Below are 21,891 nucleotides of genomic sequence, written 5' to 3'. Positions count from 1 at the left end.
TTGGGAGAGAAACCAACTGGAAATCGAACTGAAAAAACTTTGAAAAAGATGAGTCACTTACTTGTTTGGCACCCATTACTCAATATACAAGCAAGATCTCTAATCTCTTTTGCAAAATTATCCCCTTGCAATAATCAATGCAGACTACAAATCTGTTGGCCCAGTATCTTTGGACTCTCTGTTGCTGTAGATTCCACGTTTTGCTGTATAACAATTAAGATATGCAATATGTACAAAACAATAAAGGTGGGCACAGTCACCTAGAGCCCCGCTCCCAAACGACTCCCTGCCTAAAAAAAAAAAAAACCCTGAACAACTGCCCCTTCCGGCTCCTTTGCCCCACCCTCCAACCAGAGCTACCATCTTGAGCTACCACAGACTGAAGGCCTAATCTTGGTAACTGAATTGGTCTAAAGCTCTGAAATCCAGTATGGTGCAACAGACTCTCAGTGTTAGGGGACGTTACGTTTCTATAATCGTTATTAATTAACTGAGGTATGTCAGATCTTGGTTCCAAAGTCTGTGGAACTGATGGGATTTCCTAGCTAAGTCATATGCAATCTTTTTAAGCACGAACAACATACATATCCTTTGGAGCCAGAACTCATGTCTGTGTGGTTTTCCGTCCCCATAATGACAGAATGGTCTGTTCTGCAGCCAGCACTAGATGTGGTATAGGCTTGTCCTGAATGGAGCATAAAATATAATTATTGCCTCCAGGTCTACCTACTTTAGAGAATTCCGACAAGTTATCAACGTCTTTACCACTAATGTGGGAGATAGCAAGGAAGTACCTGTCCCAGAAGACTATAAGCTTATGGCAAGATCAAAGGATATTAAGGAAAGTTCCTATTTCCCTGCAAAGTATCCAACAAGCACTGGATTTCGTGCAGTCAATCATATTGAGACAGGGTCGTATAAGGCACTGTGTAAATGATATCTTGTAGAGAATGTCTCCTTACACGAAACATGGTGTGTAAAATTATTCATGCACAGGAAGATCTAATTTTTTCGTGTCTGAACTCACATTCAGACCCTTTTCCCACTTTACTTAGAATCACTTGCTGGAGCATTACGCAAAATATACACTTTGAAACCATCTACATGGCTGACATGAGGGTTTGGAGAGATTTTTCAAAGTAAGTCAGTTCTCATGTAGCAGAGGAGAAACAGATGCATGCCCGCTTATCTGTATGTATGCTAAAGCTTAGCCACTTAACTTAATCCTCACTCAGAGGCAGTTGTATAACCCTCTAATCCAAGAACCTTTTCCTTGGGCTGAACTTTTTCAACACAGCAAACATCATATCGTACCCCACCATACTGAATGCATTCTCGCCATTTAACAGGAGGACCACCTCTCTTCTTTGCTTCCTGCCAATGTCAATTAGGTGCAGAGCATTTTTAGTTTTATCACTTGTTGTTCAGTTGAGCACGAAGCATGTCTGAGTGAATCAAGCTCAGCATCAGCTTGTCCAACCAACTGGCAAATACCCTGGCAAGAATCTTAACAACTATGTTCATGAGCAAGATAGAGCAATATGATGAGCAACTCGCTCTGTGTTTGCCTGGTTTGACTAGCAAAGAACTTCTTGCCTTCGCCACTGATTGCGAAGCGCCTTTATCAGTGTTAGTTCATAAAAAGTGCTGCGAGTATAGGGAGGAGTTAAATAGTGAACCTCTTGTAAAGGAGAGTTTAAAGCCATCAGGGCCAGATGCCTTGGCTGTCTTCATTTCCCAAGACCTCTGCCGTTATGATAGGCTCTTCAAGAGGTTAAGAGTGCTGTTAGAACAGTTTGGGGAGTGTGATGGAGTTGAGGTATGATGCATACGCTGATGTGTGAAGGCGTTCGTAGTAGGCATGGAAGGCGAAGAGCTTCTCTTCATTTGTTATTTGAGTAACACCTTTTCGGTCTTTGATTTCCCTTGCGTGTCTGCGTGCTTGGTACGCCATTAGTTTATGTGGCAGCAATGTACCTTTAATTACCCTCCTCGTGGAAGCAAACTCCCTTTCCTTAATTTGCCTCATTCAATTCTAGGCTATGAAGATGGCCACTTATGAAAATGAATGTTTGGCGATGAACTGCCTTCAGTTATTTGGGGAAGGATTCTTTTTGTGTAGGAACTAAAAAAGTTTAACTCGGTTATAAGGTTGACCAGGATGAGTTCCTGCATATGTCTGAGATGCACTGGTGGTTCCTGGATGACGGTGCTTTAGATGACTTCTTTTAATATTTACCACATCTTTCCTTTCTCTTCTGGGTCATTCACTGTAAAGTATTCTAAGATTTTCACTAAACTCATGGACCTCCACAGGGTCTCTCAGTAGAAAACTGTTTGAGCACCATGAGTCACCATATTTTTTCCCTGCTTCAAACTGCCAATTCACAGGGAATTTCAAAGTTATGTCTGGACGCTATTCACTAAGGAATCACCTATGGACTAGTGGTTAAAGCCTCTGACCCTCGCACTGAAGATTGAGGGTTCCAGTCTTAGTGTGTCTCTGGTCATTTGCCTATTTTAATTTCTTTTCAACTTCGAGCATTTAAGGTATATACTGAAAGGTGATCTTACTCTTTTTACTTGACAATTACATTTTTCTTTTCAATTTGTCCTAAAATATATCATTCTAACTAAATCATTTATATTATTAAAGTTAAAAACTCTCTGGTGGTTACTGAGAGTTGGCCGCAAGGCCCGGCCACAGGTCATGCCTCAAGGGCAACATCTGCTGTGCAAGACATTTGGCCGTGGGTGGTGCAGGATAGAGTGGCCAGAACCTGTGGCCAACACCGGATGCGTACGGTCAAAGGGGTATGGTGGTTATAGTGGTTGGCCGCAGGGCCTGGCCACAGGGCAGGCCCTGCGGCACATGGGCAAAGGCCGTGCATGCTGCAGGGTTGGGTCGTTATAGGGGCCCTGCAGTCAACCTCTGCTGCACACAGCCAAAGGCTGAGTGCAGCAGTGGTTAGATTAATGTATTGTGATTAAAATGACTTTCCGTAAAAAATATAAACATAGAAATTCACTGAAAAACCGCACAAAACCAGAGAATTTCTGCAGCTATGCTTATAGTTATTTTGAGTAACTATAACTCGCGTCCTAAGGTAACTATAACTAGGGTCCTCGTCATGCACTGCTCATTACCCCACAAATTACAGCACTAACATAATTGATAACGTTACCGTAACAATTGCAGTAAAATTATTGATCAGATAAATGTGCATGGTGGGGGTCTGAGTAACAGTTACCTTAGGGCGGGCGTTATAGTTACTTCAAATACCTCTAACTGCTGAATTTCTCTGTTTTGTGAGAATATATTCAGAACCTAAGTATAACGTACCTGTAACCTTTGTTTTTTCAAGTGTATTTATATATTTATCAAACCATACCCTTTCCGGCTTAGCGTGCCACATAAATTAAGCAAAAACTGAAGTTGAGAACTCTGGGTAGTTCCCAAGTTTAAGTGGAGAGCCGCTCCTATGTACAGCACCCTACAACATCAGTGACACTCTGAATCTGCTCACCTCAAATGTCTGTTTTTCTAGGAAAGTTTTTAAGCATAGGATTAGCACAGAGCCATCCATGCCGAGCTAGAAAGTGACAAAGTGGAGGGCACTGTCAGTTTATTTTTCTAAAGAATACAACTAAAAGTTCAACAAGTCTCTTTACTCTGCCCCATTAACATACCTCTCTTTTACAAGTACCTTATTCTCAGGGGGACACTATATATCTCCAGGCGCTTTTGGAGGACTTAAAAGATGTTACCACTAAAGCAGCTACACAAGCAAAACTAGAGCTGCACATTGAAGACTGGAACGTTTCGGCATTCAAAGTGATTCAAAAGATACTATATGTTACTCTTAGGTATAGCCAGGCTCTTTGAAATGCACTAACATTGTGTATATATATGTTAACATACATGCAGACAAGCAATTAGGGAAGTGAATGAAAATCAAGCAATGAGGGCAGAACCGTGTACAAATTGTGATCCATCCCTGCCACATGTACCTCAAATTATAGTATTAAAAAGTGGAGTTCTATGGTATAAGGGAGGTTCAAAAGAACATTAGAGGTCAGGCCCGCGAGCTCTGCAGATACTAAACACACATTTGGGATCTACTCAGGTCTTCGTATGAATGCGGCCAAGTCTTCCATATATCCCATCACCCAGTGTCTAGCAGTCATGCCATTGGCCCTGGAGCTGCAAGTGCGTCCGAATGAGTTTAAATAATTACAGGTATATTACACAGAGAACAGAGCTTTGGCTTATGAGGCTACCCTCAGCTGGAGGGACTGGCCAGGGACATTAAATTGTGGGCCTCTCTCCCATTATCCCTGCTTGGCCGCTCGGCCATCCAAAATGGTCTCACTTTCATACCACTTTCAAAATTTCCCCTTCCTAGTGGGGAGAGGCTTCTTTGCCAGTGCCAATACACTCATACCTGAGCTCCTTTTTGAATAACAGATTCTCATGGATGTTGGAAGTGGGTGCTATTATGTGAATATACAATAAACAGTCCAAAAAAAGTAACCAACAGAAGTGTACATAAGTAAATATGTAATAAATGTGCAAAGGATACTCATATAAGCACCTTTTCTAGCTTACTGAAGTGCACAGGGGAACAGCAAGCAGGAAAATTGTTATTTCACTCTAAGAATTTACCTTCACATGGGACTAAAAATGTAATGTAGAATGGAGGAGTGCTGTGAATTGCCCTCACAAAATGCTGAAGCAGACTCCCCTGTGGAAGAGGACTTGGCTACATGAGACAGAGGGTTGCACATCTCTCCAGGCATGGACCTCCTCGAATTTAGTCCCTTGGAGGCCAAGCTCCTGATGGATGCTCTGTGGAAGGGCACAATTTCCCAAATCTACCCCTCCCTGATCATCAACACCCCAGACACATTTACATTGCTATGAACCCAGTTGGAGGAGTGGGTTTAACCCTTTGAGGAGGAAGACTGGAGGGATGGCAGGATAGCTCCACGCACTTTAACTCCTGTAAATTGCAGCTTATACAAACATACTACCTCCACCATACATACCTCATCCCCACCCACCTACACGGAGTCTCTTCTCCTTCCTAGCCCTACATATTTCAGATTCCCCCAGCAGATATCTACCATCTGATATGGACATGTCCCTTAATTATCAGGTACAGGAAAGAGGTGGCCCGGATGCTTTCTCGAGTGTTGAGCCGGGAGGTAGAGGTGTCCCAAAAAACATTTCTCCTTGGGTTCTTTGAGGGGATGGGGCCGGGGCATGAGGGCCAACCAAGCGTTGATCAGAGTGGCTACCATGGTTGCAAAACAAGAAATAGCCCAGGATGGAAGTCACCCTCCCCTCCCTGCTGTCCCACTGGCGGAAGGAGGTTGACTAGTGTGCGCAAAAGGAAAGACCAGTGTACGAGGCCCAGGGCTGCCCGAATAAACACACCAAGATCCGGAGTAAATGGTGGGACCATTTCAGGATTAACATGCCAGGAAAATGCCTTGATGCGGTCCCTCATGGGATTTGCTGTTTTTAACTCATGATAGTGTGTGTGCTATGCTATTCAATTACTGTATTATGACGGTGGCCATGTTTGGCTTTTGCTTCTGTATGACTTTACCTGTGCAAGATTCAATAATACCTGGAGAGAGAAATTCACAGTTGAAGTCTGATGTGAAAGGGTGGTTTTTACGTTATCTTTGGCTTTCACGCAGTACGGCATGCTGCTTTTGGCTTTCACACCACACAATAACAGAGTAAATCACAGTTTGCAAGGAATTGGAGTATGAAAATATCAACAGATTCAGCTACTGGAAACATTTAATATGATTGTCAACTGTGAATAAATATTTAGCTTTCAATGTTTTCAGAGAGGAAAGACTGAAACCTTGACCAGAAACTCTACAGAATCAGACTGCCATCAAAAATGATATGTTTGAAGTGATTTAGTCTGGAAAACTTCAATTTCTTGTTTATGCTGCTTTAGAGTACATAGGATGTGAAAGGGAAAACGTGCATGGAACTGAAATGAGTTTAAATTAATAAATTACATCTCGTGCATAGAATTGAATCCTAGAGGTAATATAAATATTTTAAAAGTTTAATTCATACATTATACTTCATCATTTGTTTTAATGATTTGGGATATTTTTTTCCTACGATTCATTTCAACACTGATTTAGCCGACATAAAAGTATGTCCTGACTGTTTACACAGGGGTGGCCTTACACCATTCAATTCAAAGAAGGGATGACTATGGGATCAACCAATTGTTGTATACTCCCTAACCAGACGGCATCAGACTAAGTGATGATACACTAATTTGTAATTTGAAAAACTGCATGAATTGTACCACAGGAACAACAGTCTCTCTGTTTCATACCAGTCAACTAGACCCACTTTGAATTTACTGTCATTTTGAGGCTGTGCCACAATCAGCAGAAGAACATAACTTCTCACTAATATTGAGTCACTCAAAATTTTCTCTCCTTTGTACCCCATTAGCTGTTGTGTCCTTCACATCGCCAAGTACAGCAATTTTCAGTGAGACACTACATTTAAGTACTGGTTACTTTTCCCCATCCTAAGGAACCTAAATCATGCCTAACCATTCAAACCTAAGCTTGGCTTTTGTAGTGAAGTGGAAAGCAGGTTCCAAATCCAGGAAGCAGAAGAGAAACAAGTCAGTTTAGGAGTTCAACAAGTTTTAGTTTCCATCACTGAGGAGAATGGGCAGAGGAGCTGGAGGTTATGAAATGATATACTGAAGGCTAGATTAGCTTTTTTGGGATCTGTAATTGCTTGACCTTTAAAGTGTTGAAGACCTCAAAATGCTCTTAGCAAAGGCCAATACTTGCTCAACAGACACAATAAAGTTATTTGTAATATAGAACTGTTGGAGTGAGAAAGCCAAAAGGAAACAGAAGGTCCTTCCTGCATCTGAACTGCCAAGAATACATACTTTGCTATAGAAACATTCAGCTTTTGAACAAGACCCTGCGCCCAAGTGTTGTCAAATATGGCTACCTTTTAGTCCAAGTGCCTTAAAAAGTAAGCCCAACAAAGATTACACATAAAGTTGTTAAAACATGAAAAATGTAAGTCAGAAACCTTCTAGTGAGTTGCTGTGTGTGAAATGAATTTAGCCTGCATTCACCATATTTAATGGACTCATTTAATTTCAGTAAAGAACGTTAAACCCCCTCCACTCAGGCAAACTTCCTCAGAACGTGATAAAAAGGGAAACAGCCACCACCAAACACATTTCATGCAGGAATGTTATTCCTGAATACTTAAGAAATAAAGTAAGCATGTGTTCCATTTATAAAGCATACTTATTATAAATATGTGAACCAAATCCTCAAGGAATGGATCCCTTCACAATAAGGCTTTACATAAGAGTCAAAGCAACTAACTTGGTGCAACATGTCAAAGCATAAAATTGTTTCTGTAGTACAACTCAATCAGAATAGAGAATAAGAACAAAGTATTAAATCTTGGAGAGGAGGATGGGGTGTGGCCAACCAAGATGGCCAGCGGGACGCGTCTCTAGTGCACTCCGCCGTGCCAACATAATCCTTCAGGTATCCTGAGGTGCCTGACTGTCGCGGCATCCCCCCAAATAGCGAGCAGCAGTGCCCCAACGGCTGTAGCGAGTACGTGCCCACTTTTGGTGATTATTGGAGCCCCGGTCGGCTGGAGTGTGGAGTCGGGACTTACGTCGGTGCGGTGGGTCTGTGGCGGCTGTCTCTGGTGGGCGCTGCCACTTGACCGGGCCCAGAACGGGCACCTGGTGTTCCACAGGGGAGAGGGGTTCTCTAGGGCCGTTCGCCATCCCTGATGTGAGCAAGGTGGATGCAAGGAGCCGGGGTGGCCGTGTGGTCTCGGCTTGCCTCACTGCGCGATCTTGAAGAGGCGGCTGGGGGGGGCCTCGGCCCCATCTCCGGATCGCCTTGTAACATATCAGGGCCAGATATATTTGCCCCTATGATGAGGATCGGCCCTGCTCTTCGACGGTGAGGAGCGGGGGCCAGAGTGGAAGTGGCGCATGGCCCAATCAGGGTTGCAGAGGAGTGGCCTGGGGTGGCACAATGCACGGCAGAGCTTTCCTGTGTGAGACGACGTCTGGGACTCGACAGGTAGCTGCACTGAGACGGTGAAGTGTCTTCTGCTGTTTTGGACTTTTGCAGTGGTGTGGAGGTCTGGGATCATGACCTTGTGCGCAGTGAGCGCACCTGACCCATGCTGGGTCTGGATTGACAGCGCAGCTACGTAGGCATTCAGTGGTCCCCCCTGTTGTGGATATGCGGGCTAGACAACTGATCTGCATTATTCTACGGCTGTTGCAGCTCAAACTAGCTTTATTTCTTCTCCTTGGAGTAAGGTACAGTGGTGATACATCCTATTATCTCTCAGTGGAGGTGAGATGGGGCGGCATCGGCCGACCATGCCGTCACAGGGGAACACAATGGAACAATATACTACGCCTACCCCGCAGCGACAGACTTGTTTGGGGGGGGTTTGGAGGGGCATTGGTGGTGCAGGCTACTGCGGAAGAGCCCTCACGCGCTGAACTGTTAGCTGTCATACAGGGCGCTAGAGTGGCCCTGGAGGCGAAAACAGAAACGGCTCTTCAAGCTGATCTCCACAAGGTCTCTGATAAGGTCAAGGTGGCTGAGGGGTATATTGTGGACTTGCCGACGGAGGTTGGCACCCTGCGCAAACAGATGGCTCAGGTTACTTCCACTGTTGAAACATTAGAGGTGAGGTTGGAGGACTCAGAGGGTAGATCCCAACGGAACAACATGCACCTCCTTGGATTTTCGCAACGTGTGGAAGGTTTCGTTGAGCAATGGATCAGAGATGTATTGCAGCCAGTGGGGCTGCCAAGTTGTTTGTGGTGGAGCACGCTCACAGGGCTCTGGTTGCTCCTCCTCGGCCCGAAGCACCACCGAGGGCCATCATTGCGTGCCTCCTGAACTATAAAGATAGGGACTGTATCCTGCGGACCGCCCCTGAGACCGATAGGGCTGACTTTGAAAATTGCTAAATCTCCATTTATCCAAACTATACGAATAAGGTCCAGACCTCCCGGAAGGGGTTTTTGGAGGTGAAGGACAAGCCTCGTACCATGAACATCAGATATATGTTATTGTATCCAATATGTTTGAAGGTTATTTCCGGAGGCAAGTCGCAGTTTTTTTTATCATCCTGAGGAGGTCTGAAGATGGCTGGAGATGTGGGACAAGGTTGGCCCGGGTCGTTCTGGGCAGTCTGGAGTTGGCTCGCTCGTACTTCTGGAGTGGACGGCATGGACTAGAGGAGGCGTGGCGAGGGCCCGATGCAGGTCGCTGTTCAGCGGTGTGATAATTCAGCTGAACTGAAATTCAACAGGATGGTACTATGGCGGTGGAGGATCCTGAGCGGGCCATCGATCTTGCTGACTCATCAGATGAGGGAGCTGAGATGCTTTCTGTTGATTCTTGAATTTGTTGGCCTTTGGTGGATACTGCTCTTGCAGACCCGCCGGTGGTCATATGCTTCGTCCTGAGGCGCACGCCTCGCATAGCTGGGAGCAATGAAAATGTTAAGGATGTTGGTTTAAAGGGGCTTCATATGCATTTGTATTTTATGATTGGGGAGGATGCTTTTCCTAGACTATGATTGGTTTGGTAGGTATGCACTGTGTATACTGTAGTTGGGACGGGGGCTGGTCACTTCCACTGTTGTGGTAGGGCTTTTGGGTGTTGGGGTTTGGGCTGTTGTCCTGGCAGTAAACATATATATGGATCTACAGTATGTTTTGATATGTCTGTTTTACTGTTTATCTGGGGTGGGTACATGGGTTTATAGTTCACGCAAGGTTGCATAGGTTTGATGTTTACAACAGCAGTGCATTGTTGAGTGTGGGATGTGCGGTAGGGACTTGTCTTGCCTTCTCCTTTTGGGCGGGGGGTGGAGGGGACGCAGGGGGAGGGGTGGATATGAACTTTTAACATGGGCCGACGAGATTAATATACTGACATGGAATGTCAGGGTTCTGAAGATCTATACTGCATGTTATAGAGTACACTCCTTCCTGAGGCGACATAAGGTGCGTATAGCGTGTCTGCAGGAAATGCATATGACAGAGGAGGAATCACATAAGTTGGCTAAAAAGTGGCGGGGTCAGGTGTTCTCCTCCTACTTTGCAAGGAGAGTAATGACATGGATCGGGCCTGAGTCCCTTTTACACATATCTATAGTGAAGCGGATGTGGAAGGGAGATATATATATATATATATATATCTACAGGGTACATTGGATGGCCTGCCCCTTACTATTCTCAACACTTATGCACCTAACATAGACTATCACTCCTTTTATGACTGTAGGAAGCTGGCTCTGTATATATTATCTCAAAGTGAGAGATAGTGTGCACAGAGTCCAGTGGTTCCCCTTAGAGGTTGATAGTGGCAATAATAGATCATTCTAATGCTCTATTTGTGGTAGTGTGGTTGAGCAGTTAGGCTTATCAGAGGGTAGTGTTAAGCATTTGTTGTAGACACACAGGCAATAAATTAGAACGCACACTCAATGACTTAACTCCAGGCCAATAGGTTTTTATATAGAAAAAATATTCTTTTCTTAATTTATTTTAGAACCACAAGATTCAGATTTCAAGTAAGTACATAAATTGTAAGGTACTTGGACTTTGAATAAAAACAGTAATGTACACAGTTTGACATAAAATGGCAATAAGCTATTTTAAAAGTGGACACTGCAAAAATCAACAGTTCTTGGGGAGGTAAGTAAAGGTTAGATTGTCAGGTAAGTAAAGCACTTACAAGTTCAGTCTCCGGGGCATAAGCAGCACACTGTTGGGGGTTCAAGTTAAGCCCAAACACCCAGCACCAGCAACACCGGGCCGTTCAGGTGCAGAGGTCAAAGAGGGGCCCAAATAACACAGGAGCATATGGAGACTAGGGGTGCTCAGGTTCCAGTCAGCTAGCAGGTAAGTACCTGCGTCCTCTGGGAGCAGACCAGGAGTGTTTTGTAGAGCACTGGGGGGTACCAAACAGGCACACAAAATACACCCTCAGCGGCACAGGGGCGGCGGCGTGCAGTATGCAAACCAGGCATTGGGTTTTGTATTGGAATCAATGGAGGGACCCGGGGGTCACTCTGGCAATGCAGACAGGGCACGGGGGGCTTCTCGGGCTAGCTACTGACTGGGCAAAGATAAGGGTCGCCTGCTGGTCACTCCTACACTGGTAGTTGGTTCCTCTTGGGCCTGGGAGCTGCGGGTGCAGTGCTTCTTCCAGGCGTCAGGTTCTTTGTTACCGGGCAGTCGCGGTCAGGGTGATCCTCTGGATTCTCTCTGCAGGCGTTTGTGGGGGTGCAGGGAGGTCGTCTCAGGGTGGACACATCGTGGGAGTCACCTGGGGGGTCCTCTCTGCAGTGTTGGTTTCTCTGGACACAGGCCGGGGGCATCGAGTGCAGATTGTTTAGGACTCAAGCTTCAGGAGTGCGGAAGGAGTCCCTTTAAAGATGATTTCTTCTTTGTTGATTTGGACAGAGCCACTGTCCACGGGAGTTTCTTGGTCCTTTTGAATTGGAGGGCAGTCCTCGGAGTCGGCAAAGGTCAATGGGCCCGCAGGATGCATCGCTGTTGCAGGTTCTTTGAATCTGGAGACAGGCCGGTAGGGCTGGGGCCAAAGCAGTTGTCTCCTTCTCTGCAGGGTTTTCAGGTCATCAGGCCTCCTTCTTGTTAGGTCATCAGGAATCTGAAATCCTGGGTTCAGGGTCGCTCCTAAATACTGAATTTAGGGCTGGGGGGGGGGGGGGGGGGGGGGGAGTCAATGGCTACTGTCCCTGAAGGTGGTTACACCCTCCTTGTTCCTCCTCCCTTTGGAGGGGGGGGTTTGGAGGGGACATCCCTATTCCTATTGGGCTAAATCCTCCAAAACAAGATGGAGGATTTCTCAAGGAGGGGGTCACTTTAGCTCTGGACACCTTAGGGGTGGTCCTGGCAGAGGGGGTGGTGACTCCTTGTTTTTCTCATTATCTCCCCTGGACTTGCTGCCAAAAGTGGGGGCTGTGTCGGGGGGGGCGGGCATCTCCACTAGCTGGAGTGCCCCAGGGCATTGTAACATGAAGCCTGAGCCTTTGAGGCTCACTGCTAGGTGTTACAGTTCCTGCAGGGGAAGGTGTGAAGCACCTCCACCCAGTGCAGACTTTGTTTATGGCCACAGAGCACAAAGGTCCTCACCCCAGGGGGTCAGAAACTCATCTCTCAGCAGCAGGCTGGCACAGACCAGTCAGTCCTGCACTGAATGATTGGGTAAAATACAGGGGGCATCTCTAAGATGCCCTCTGTGTGCATTTTCTAATGAATCCAGCACTGGCACCAGTGTTGGTTTATTATTCTGAGAAGTTTGATACCAAACTTCCCAGTGTTCAGTGTAGCCATTATGGAACTGTGGAGTTCGTTCTGACAAAACTCCCAGACCATATACTTAATATGGCCACACTGTACTTAGAATGTCTAAGAATGGACTTAGACACTGTAGGGGCACATTGCTCATGCAGCTATGCCCTGACCTGTGGTATAGTGCACCCTGCCTTAAGGCTTTAAGGCCTGCTAGAGGGGTGACTTACCTATGCCACAAGCAGTATTTTGGGTGCATGGCATCCTAAGGGGAATGCCATGTCGACTTTGCCTTTTTCTCCCCATCAACACTCACAATCTGCAATTGCAGTGTGCATGTGTTAGGTGAGCAGTCCCTTAGGGTGGCACAACACAAGCTGCAGCGCTTAGGGGCCTTCCCTGGTCACAGGGCCCTTGGTAACACTGGTATCTTTTACAAGAGACTTATTTGTGTGCCAGGGATGTGCCAATTGTGGAAACAATGGTACATTTTTAGTGAAAGAACACTGGTGCTGGGGCCTGGTTAGCATGATCCCAGCATACTTCTTAGTCAAGTCAGCATCAATATCAGGCAAAAAGTGGGGGGTGGGGGGACTGCAACAAGGAGCCATTTTCCTATAATGACAATATACCTGAAGTGCTGTAGGAGGGGGTAGCCCCTCCTCTAATACGGGCTGGAAATTACAATTGTATATTGGATGGTGAGATGGATCGCTCCCCATCTAAACTGGGCACTAAACCATTAAGGACGAGATCCCTCATAGAGGTTGTGCATAATCTAGGGCTCTGGGACGGATGGAGAGAATTACGTCCGGAGACAAAGGAATACACCTGTCATTCTGAGACGCACAATACATATAGTCGGTTGGACCGGCTTGTTCACAGGTAATTGATGTCAAGCATTTGGGGAGTTTTTGTCTGATCATGCACCGGTGCTGATGCACGTGCTGTGGGGAACTGATGCATAAGTGACCCGCAGTTGGCGTATGCATACGTCTTTTCTGATGGATGTTGGTTGTCGTGAGAAAATGGCGGTGGCCCTTAAGGACTATCTGGACTTGAATTGAGGTACGACTAACTCAAGGGGTACGGAATGGGAAGCCATGAAGGCGGTATTAAGGGGAGTGTGTATCGGCACTGCCTGTGGGGTGCGCAAACAAATGGAACAGGAACTTAATGACTAGAAGTGTGCACTGGAGGAGTTACAGCACCAGACGCCGATAACTCGAGAGGTTGAGCAAGAGCAGCTCTGGCTGTTTAAGAAGGTCAGTAGCTGCTGGGACACACTGGATAAGGTTACCCTTAGATTGTATAGGCAGGGACTCCATAGGGAGGGAGACAAGTCAGGTAAATTGCTGGCATGGCTCTTCAAGCGGGAAGTTGAGTCTCCTCCCATGCTGCTCATTAAGAACGCGGAGGGCGTACAGGTTACCAATCGCAGAGATATCCTTCGGGTATTAGTGGAGCATTTGCAGGTTGTGTCCAGGGCTGGTCCGCCCGTCCGGGATGTTAGCTTAGGAGATTTTCTGAGGCATTATGAGACTTCAGCAGCAGGAGCCAGAGAGTATGGAAAGTCTAGAGGCCGAGATAACAGTTGAGGAAGTGGGTGCGGCTGTGGAGGCGTTTTCGAAATCTAAATCGCCTGGTGGGGATGGTTTCCCGATCGAGTTGTACCAAACATTTTCTCTCCTTTTGAGAGAGAGGTTGTTGGCGATGTTTGAGGAAGCCAGGGAATGGGGCATTCTCCCTGAGACCAAGAGCCAGGACGTCATCTGTTTAATGCTTAAGCCTGAGGGGGGATTCCGATGACCCTTCCTCCTATCGTCCATTCACTATGCTCAATACGGATGTCAAGATTCTGTGCAAAATTGTGGCTGCTCAATTGCATGGAGTGATCCGGGGTTTGGTACACGAGGATCAATGGGAATTTATTCCTGGTCGTAGAACGACTTACAACTTACGTCGCTTGGCACAAGTTCTGCATGAAACCTCGGGCGGTGGATGAATTGGTTTTAGTATTGCAGGATCTAGAGAAGGCTTTTGATATGGTGGAGTGGGACTACCTACTGGCAGTCCTGCATGGAATGGGATTTGGCCCCCATTTTTGTGCTTGGATTCGTTTGTTATACACTGCTTCCACTGCACGAGTTCGGGTGAGCGGAGAGCTCTCGGACTCCTGGGCGATTAGTAGGGGGACCTGACAGGGATGCCCACTGTCACCGCTCCTTTTTGCTTTAGCGGTGGAACCGCTGGCGGTCTGGCTGCATGAGGAACTGGGGCCCTGGGGTGTTCAGGTGGGACGGGTTACTCATATTGTCTCCCTATGTGCCGATGATGCGTTGATTTTTTTTTTGATTTTTTTTTTTTTTACTTCGTTTATTGTTTTATCCATAAAATTATAACAGCCATCTTTACAGTTGCACAGTCCTCATTACAAACAGACAGATGTTAAAAGGCAAGGTAGATCCTAGGGACTAGGAATTGGATCAAATGTTGCACTATTAGAAAAAAGAAAAAAGAAAACAACAAATGCAATCAACTATGCGTGGGTTATATTGTCTCGTGGTACTCAAGGGTCGGGTCTTTCTGTGCCGATGATGCGTTGATATACCTCCGTTTCAGTCTCTTTGTTGTTACAGTTGTTGGAAGAATTTGGGGCTGTATCTGGTCTCCGGGTGAATGGGAAAAAGTTGCTCCTGTTTCCTTTAGGATCATTAGGTGGTGCCCTCCTGGAGGATTTGCTGGCGGTGGGGCTCAGGTAGGAGCTTGAAAGTTTTAGATAACTGGGCATATGGGTCACCCATACGACGACGGCTCATGTGATGCACAATGTTGAGCGGGTGATGAATTGTCTGGAGCGATCTGTCTCGTTCTGTAATAAGCTGCCTCTCTACGTGATGGGAAGGGTGGCTGTGGGCAAGATGGTGTTCTTGCCGCAGTGTCTTTACCTTGTGCAGAATTCTCTGTTTCCGTTTGATAGCTCGGCTTTTCAATCATCTGGACAGTTTGTTGATTTCCTTTGTTTGGGCTGGCCATCGTAGCAGGGTGGCGTTGTCCACGTTACAAAGGGATATGGAAGATGGAGGCTTGGCACTCCCTAATATTAGACTCTATTATTATGCAGCTCATTTACAACATGCTGCAAAGTGGATGACGCAATCGGATAATTGGGAGAAGCAACTATTCGCGGGCATGTTGGGAAGAGAGGCACTGGTGCATGTATTATTGACGGGCGGTCGGTCGGAGTCTCCTGTCCCCTATTTGGTTAAAACTAAAGCAGGGATCTGGGAGCAAGCTGTTAAGAAAGTACTCTGACGTGCCCCATTTGATAAGGAACTAAAGATTTGGAGTCTAGCCCCCTTTCGGAATATGAATACTCTAATCTCAATGGATTCTTGGAGAGTGGGTGGCTGCCTGGTGGAGGGTGATTTATACCCTAATGGGCGGTTTATCTCCTTTCAGGAGGGGCGAGATACGCTCAGATTGAGTGCTGGTCAGTTGTTGCAGTATGCCAAGATTGAAAGTGTGGCTCGAGAGGTCTGGTCTGGATTCCCGGTGCCCTGCCCCTCCTGCCCCACCCCACCCCACCCATCAAAGGTGTTGAACGGGTTAATAAATTGGGAGAGGATTGCCACTTGGTTGCCCTGTTTTACAGAGCCCTGTGTGGGGATCGTGCGGGATTTGAGTGTACAACACACAGGGCCTGGGATCAAGATCTGGAGGATCCTCTAGAGGATGTGGACTGGAATATGGCACTGTCTCTGATACGCACGGTTTCTTGTAACCACAGATTTAAGTTGTTGCATTTTAATTTGTTTATAATTTACGCAGATCTTCCCAACGTCAAAGAAAGCTGGGAAGAGCGAGCACTTTTGAGTTCTGACAGCTGCAGAGAAAGGTTCAATAAACGGAAGCTGTGATGCTACCACAACGAGCATGGTGCAGCACCACCTGCGGAAGGACGGGCATAACGTAGACTACAGAAGCAGAGGTTTAGTGGGTGGTATTGATTCGTATTTTGTGTTAAATGGAACGTTTGTATTATTTGGCTCCAAATTTGCTTTTTTATTTAACTGTCAAACTGTGACAACACAAGCAACTGCCTTTGGAACAAGTATTTGCAATGCAACAGATCTCGCATTACGTCGAGTTAGAGCTATTAGCATTGTAAACTCCTAGTCAGACTTTTCTTGTCACATTAAATGGAAAAAAGAAGTGCAATTGCGCTGCGAAATAAAGAGAAAAAGTAGTCCGGAAACCATAAGGAAAACATGGAGCCTCATATGTTTCCAGTAGTTTACCGGTGCTCTCGAGGACAGCTAAACACAGGAAAAGGCAGGACGTATGCATGCCTTTCATGAATGAAAACAAGTGGATTTTAAAAGGCAAGCCCACGAACCAATGAAAGCGACTGACACAACATGGGCGTGGTTAAAATCCCCCTAAAGAGGGATTAGAAGAGTGACGGCGCGCTTTGCACTCGCCCCTTAAAATATAGCAAGCAAGAGTGAGTGTAGGAAAGGTAGCACTACTTTCTTGTAGAGTAATTTTATTGCAGCCACTCCCACTCGCTCTCTACTAAGGCGGACTTTTTCCAGGCTCCACTTGCTAGGCTCCAGATGGAGAGTCGGTGCTAAGCGGGTAAGCTTTGCGCTTCCCAGGCAGAGTGTCGCTCCTGCATTTCACATTAATGAAGACATTAATATAACTCTGACTTACCAGTTTTGAAGTGTCTTTTGTAAAGTTTAAGTCAAATTTCAACGTGTTTTTACACAATGCTTGCTGCCCACAATGTCTAAAGCCAACCTGATTAGTGCACTGATAGGAATGCTGTCTTAAAGAAAAAGCATGGGCCTCTGATGGAGCTTTGGACTGAAGTGGGTGCCCGTTTCGGTCCCCGGGGCAACTGGTGAGTGCTGTTGCGATGGGACAGTTGACTTCCCACAGAAGCAGGCAGAACTGCAATCATGAGGTCTCCACTAAGACTAGCACAGCGCGCTGAGCCCACAGCACTCAGCCAGCACTGTTATTTGGAAGCAAGGATGTAGATCTTGTAGTGACAGCAGGCGTGCTGACACAATTAAAAGAAGTTCCACCAAAGTGGATGAAAACAGTACTTGGGCCTCGGGACACTGATAAGAGCAAACATACGAGGAACAAGCATTGGTAAATGTGGAAATGTTACAGCTAATAGACAGAGAGGAAAAGTAAGTGGCAAGCACAGGAACCAATGAAAAACAAGGGTGGGACGCAAACTCCTTTTCAGATATAATAATACAATAGATTTCACAAGCGAAACCTAAAAATAGAATTATACAACAAATCAGCTGGCAAGTCAACATTAACCTCCATCTAAAATGTTAAAAACTGCACCATTTTCAGCTTGCTCCAAGAAAAGAGTCCAAATGATACAACCATTAACTTAACTATAAATGCTAAAATCCTCTGGCCTTAGTAGATAAGTGCACAGTAAGAAGTCAGTGATTGAACCAAATGGAACAGAATACAAGGTCTAAATGAAAATGTTTTGGAAAGGCACCAACACCCTTTAAGTTGTTGCATTTTAATTTTGTTCATTGTGTATATCTTACGCCTGCTCGTCATAACAAGATGGACCCAACAAGAGAGACTGGAGGTCCTCGATGTGGGGAGATAGGTGCCTCCTTTCTCCACTTAGCTTGGTCCTGTAGGGAGGTGCAGCAATTTTGGTCCACAAGATTGGCTTGGATATCCAGTAACCAGAATGAATAATCTGCCCAGGCATAGGTGACTAGTGACACAGTGTGAGGCTTACGTAAGCACCACAGAAGCAGGACTTGGGTAAGCCCAGTAATATTCTGGCTGCACCACCACTGAAAATAAATAAAAGCTGGTGTATATCATGCCTCCAGTTATACAACAACTATGTGGAGACCCTCTGTCTGGTAAAAGCATGCTTGTCATATCTGGGACAGAGATGTTGGTCTGCTTTGCACTACTGGGCTCAGAAGCAGAGACCTCTTCCTTGAGGTGTAGCATACCATCACTGGCCCGGCAATATATTCTCCACTCAATGCTCCCACGGAGCAGGTATATGTGTAGATATATATAACAATAAAACATATTGATAAACGAAAGCCAAGAACATTTTGACCAAGGCTGGTAAGGCTAATTGTGAAAACAGAGTTATGAAATGGCACATATATGATGGAGAGTCCTCCATGAGTCAAATCGCTGCCATTTCATTGCGAGCTATTGACGAATGTTCAATTGTGTGGGTAGATGTTGCAAAAGTCCATTGAGCTGCTGATGTAAGCATTACATAAAACACTAAAAAGTTCCAGAGTGCCTGAGGTGGAAGAGAAGTTTTATTTTGCAATACTAACACTGAAACCACTGTGATACAGCGTTAAACTGCATACAGAAGAAATGTATGTAAGCAAATATGGGATTGCTCTTGTTTTTGTCTAAACAAAACACCTTCTTCCGTGCTGCTCTCTGTTAAAAGTTCTGTGATGTCAAATCTTTAAAAATGCATGGACGCTCTGTTAGCTAGCAATGAAATCTTGATAAGCTCTAATTCTTATCTGATGTGAGCTTGGGGAGTCGAACAGTGAAGCCCAAATATTGTTTATAAGGATTCACACATTAGCATATAGTTTTCAGTTGTCCACATGCAACACATTTTTCTTTTACAGTTTTTAAGAGAATACACAAAGTTTGTGCAGTTTTTTTTTTCCACACAGCTGAATGTGACTCCCAATTTTAACACACAGTGATTACAACACCTAAATAAATGTATGAATCTGTAATCTCAATTGACTTGATCCCAACATTCTTTTACTCTTACCAAAGATATGATCACAGTCTTGTTACATTTACAAATATTTTCTGCACTAGCACCTTCCAGTCCCTGTAATACATGTTGGTGTCTGGATCACGCTATATAGCAAGAATTTCTACGCAGAGCTAGTCCTAGCGGCAACAGCATCATAATTGCATGTACAAAAACAGTCCCCACAGCTCATGCAATTAATTCCTGTGCTAGACCACAGATGACTGCATGGAAACCACGTCTAGGATATGATAGGGACTCTAATAACAAAGTGGTACTTTAGCAGAGGGCCTTTTATGGAAAGTCTACATGGTATTGCAGAATGTCCAATAGATAATGCTATTGCATTTCTGTTACATGGTATTCATAAAGCATGTAGGTTATGAATATTTTAGCCTCTTGGTGCTGCATCCTTAATGGCATGAGAGGAGTGTCATTACAAACATAGGCTTTTGGTATAACAGAAAATCCCACAAGCAGTCTGCATAGTCAATTATGGGAATTGTCCTCATTGCACAAGGAGCTCCTGGTAATGTGATATGGTGGAAATCCCTGCTGAACATAATGGTACAAAGTCCCTATAAGAGGAGAACACACACCATTGGAATCTCCTGTGTACAGCTTTTTAGGACATGCCAACAATTCTCCTAAGAGCAGTGTGCTCTTCTATAGAAGCACCCTCCAGAGAGTATATCAAGAATCCTCATGACAGTACCGCTGGTACTGCACTAAAAAAATGTATGCAAACAAACAGAGCCTTTGGGTGGCATGGCAGGAATAATCACTAAAGAATAGTTTTATTCTGCAATAAAAAAAATAATGTATATCAAGAGCTTCCAAAGAAAATGGCACATGGTTTTTGACCGAGAACAGTTCACTGTGTCAGAAAAATCCACCATACAACATTCAAATGGTGTGGATAAAAATAAATAGCCTGAATGCATTGGAGAATCTTAACTCAACACATATCCATGGTACAGCAGGACGGTTTAGTGCGTTACAGGCACCTTTTAGAATAAAAAGGACGGTAAGGAATCAGATATCAGAAGTTGATAGGCATAAACAGTTCTGTAAGCAATAGTCCTCATTAAAGCGAGATCGACCAACAAAAATCAAGATGTGTTTAAGCAGACATTTATAAGGTACCCTAGATAACAAACCATACACTTTCTCAGAAACATAAGCTCTGTGCATCTTTTGCACAATATGCATTTTCAGTTTCTGCCACCCAGACACACACGCTTCAGTCTGGAAGCAATGTAATGGATTGTTCAGTAAGCTTGTACATAATTATTTCTTCATAGTAATGAAAGCTCATAGTGGGGCTGTCTAGGTCTCACACAACGTCTTGCCATCAGCAAAACAGCCATTAAACAAGATGGATTCTCCATAATCCAAGCATAGTGGGTGAGCGTTCAGATGACACAATGGGTTTGTTTTACAAATATAAACACCTACACATTAGTTAGTTTATATATCGGGGGCACATTCCTACTTTGAATGGATTAAACTTGGTTTCTACTGTGTAACTCAGGTTTTAGAAAGTTATTTGCCAGGCCTTTTGTAAAACATAGGATTCTGCCTAATGCACCATGCATAGTACTTCAGAAAGGCTGGTGTTGTTTTTGCCGCCTTGTGTGTAAGCGCTCAACTTGCCTTCAGTCAAGCACTACTTAGGGCTCTCAATACCTCCCATAATATGGCAGGCAGAATGCCTCTCTGTCAATTACATGCTGAGGTATGCACGATCTCAGCACTATGCTCTCGTACAGGTCACACACTGCATGCTGTTTTATACAGTAATAGTAAAATGATGTTTATAGCATATGGTGTGTAAGATTTTAAAGACTACACCGCTGAAGCACTCAGAGGTAAGCAAACAGGTGAGCATGGAAACAACATAAAAGCCAGAAGTAAACATTCACTTACTACAATAAAATACAGATATTACGTTCTGTGTGGGAAGTAAAGACACAAAAGAAAAACACAAGTAAACATACACTCCATTCCAAGCCTCGTGAGATTTCAAGCCGTCCTGAGATCAGGCACTCGCAATCGAAAACGGAAAAACCAATAAGACTGTTATTTTAAGGAAGGGACCACAATTGAGCACTAACAGAAACTATTTCAAAAAATGCCTGCTAGTTTTAAATAAAAACAAAGCTTGCTTTGAGTAAAGCACAAATATGTTAAACACTTGAATATGTGTGAATAAAAGACATTGGAACATGTAAATGAGTCCCTCACCCATTACAATGGAGGAGGAAGGACACCTAACAGCCAATAGGAAAACAGTGAGATACAAATTCTCCTGTGGGCTGAGTCGAAATGTGATTGACAGTGTCACAAGCCAACAACTGCAGGCTTCAGAGCTAAAAAAAAAAAAAACAATCAGTGGCTGAAGCAAAGCCTTCTCAAGTAGTATAAAACACAATATGTTTGCCATGAATTGTGGAAGCACAAATACATGGCAGCCTAACCACAGGTAAAACAAGCATTATCAAAATCAATAGGACTTGCCTACACTAGAGCTATTGGCTTTGGCATTGTGTTTTCACATGTTGTTCACCAGTGTGACTGCTGTTCAGCATGGCTAAAGGTTAGTGGTGTGGAGTGTCAGCTCGGAGTGGGGGAGTAGAGTGTTGTAGAGCTGATTTGTTGGAGTGTTGTAGA

General features: G+C 44.8%; 1 protein-coding gene across 1 annotated transcript in view; it reads right to left on the bottom strand.

Annotated features, from left to right (window-relative positions):
• The window catches only part of RAD17 (RAD17 checkpoint clamp loader component), a 278,159-nt gene that overhangs the window by 245,352 nt on the left and 10,916 nt on the right, over positions 1–21,891 (bottom strand). The window lies entirely within an intron of this gene.

The sequence above is a fragment of the Pleurodeles waltl genome, chromosome 1_1 (genome assembly GCF_031143425.1).
Source record: "Pleurodeles waltl isolate 20211129_DDA chromosome 1_1, aPleWal1.hap1.20221129, whole genome shotgun sequence".
Taxonomy (NCBI): domain Eukaryota; kingdom Metazoa; phylum Chordata; class Amphibia; order Caudata; family Salamandridae; genus Pleurodeles; species Pleurodeles waltl.
Note: the sequence above shows the minus strand (reverse complement) of the source record. Positions and strands in the feature narration are given on the sequence as shown.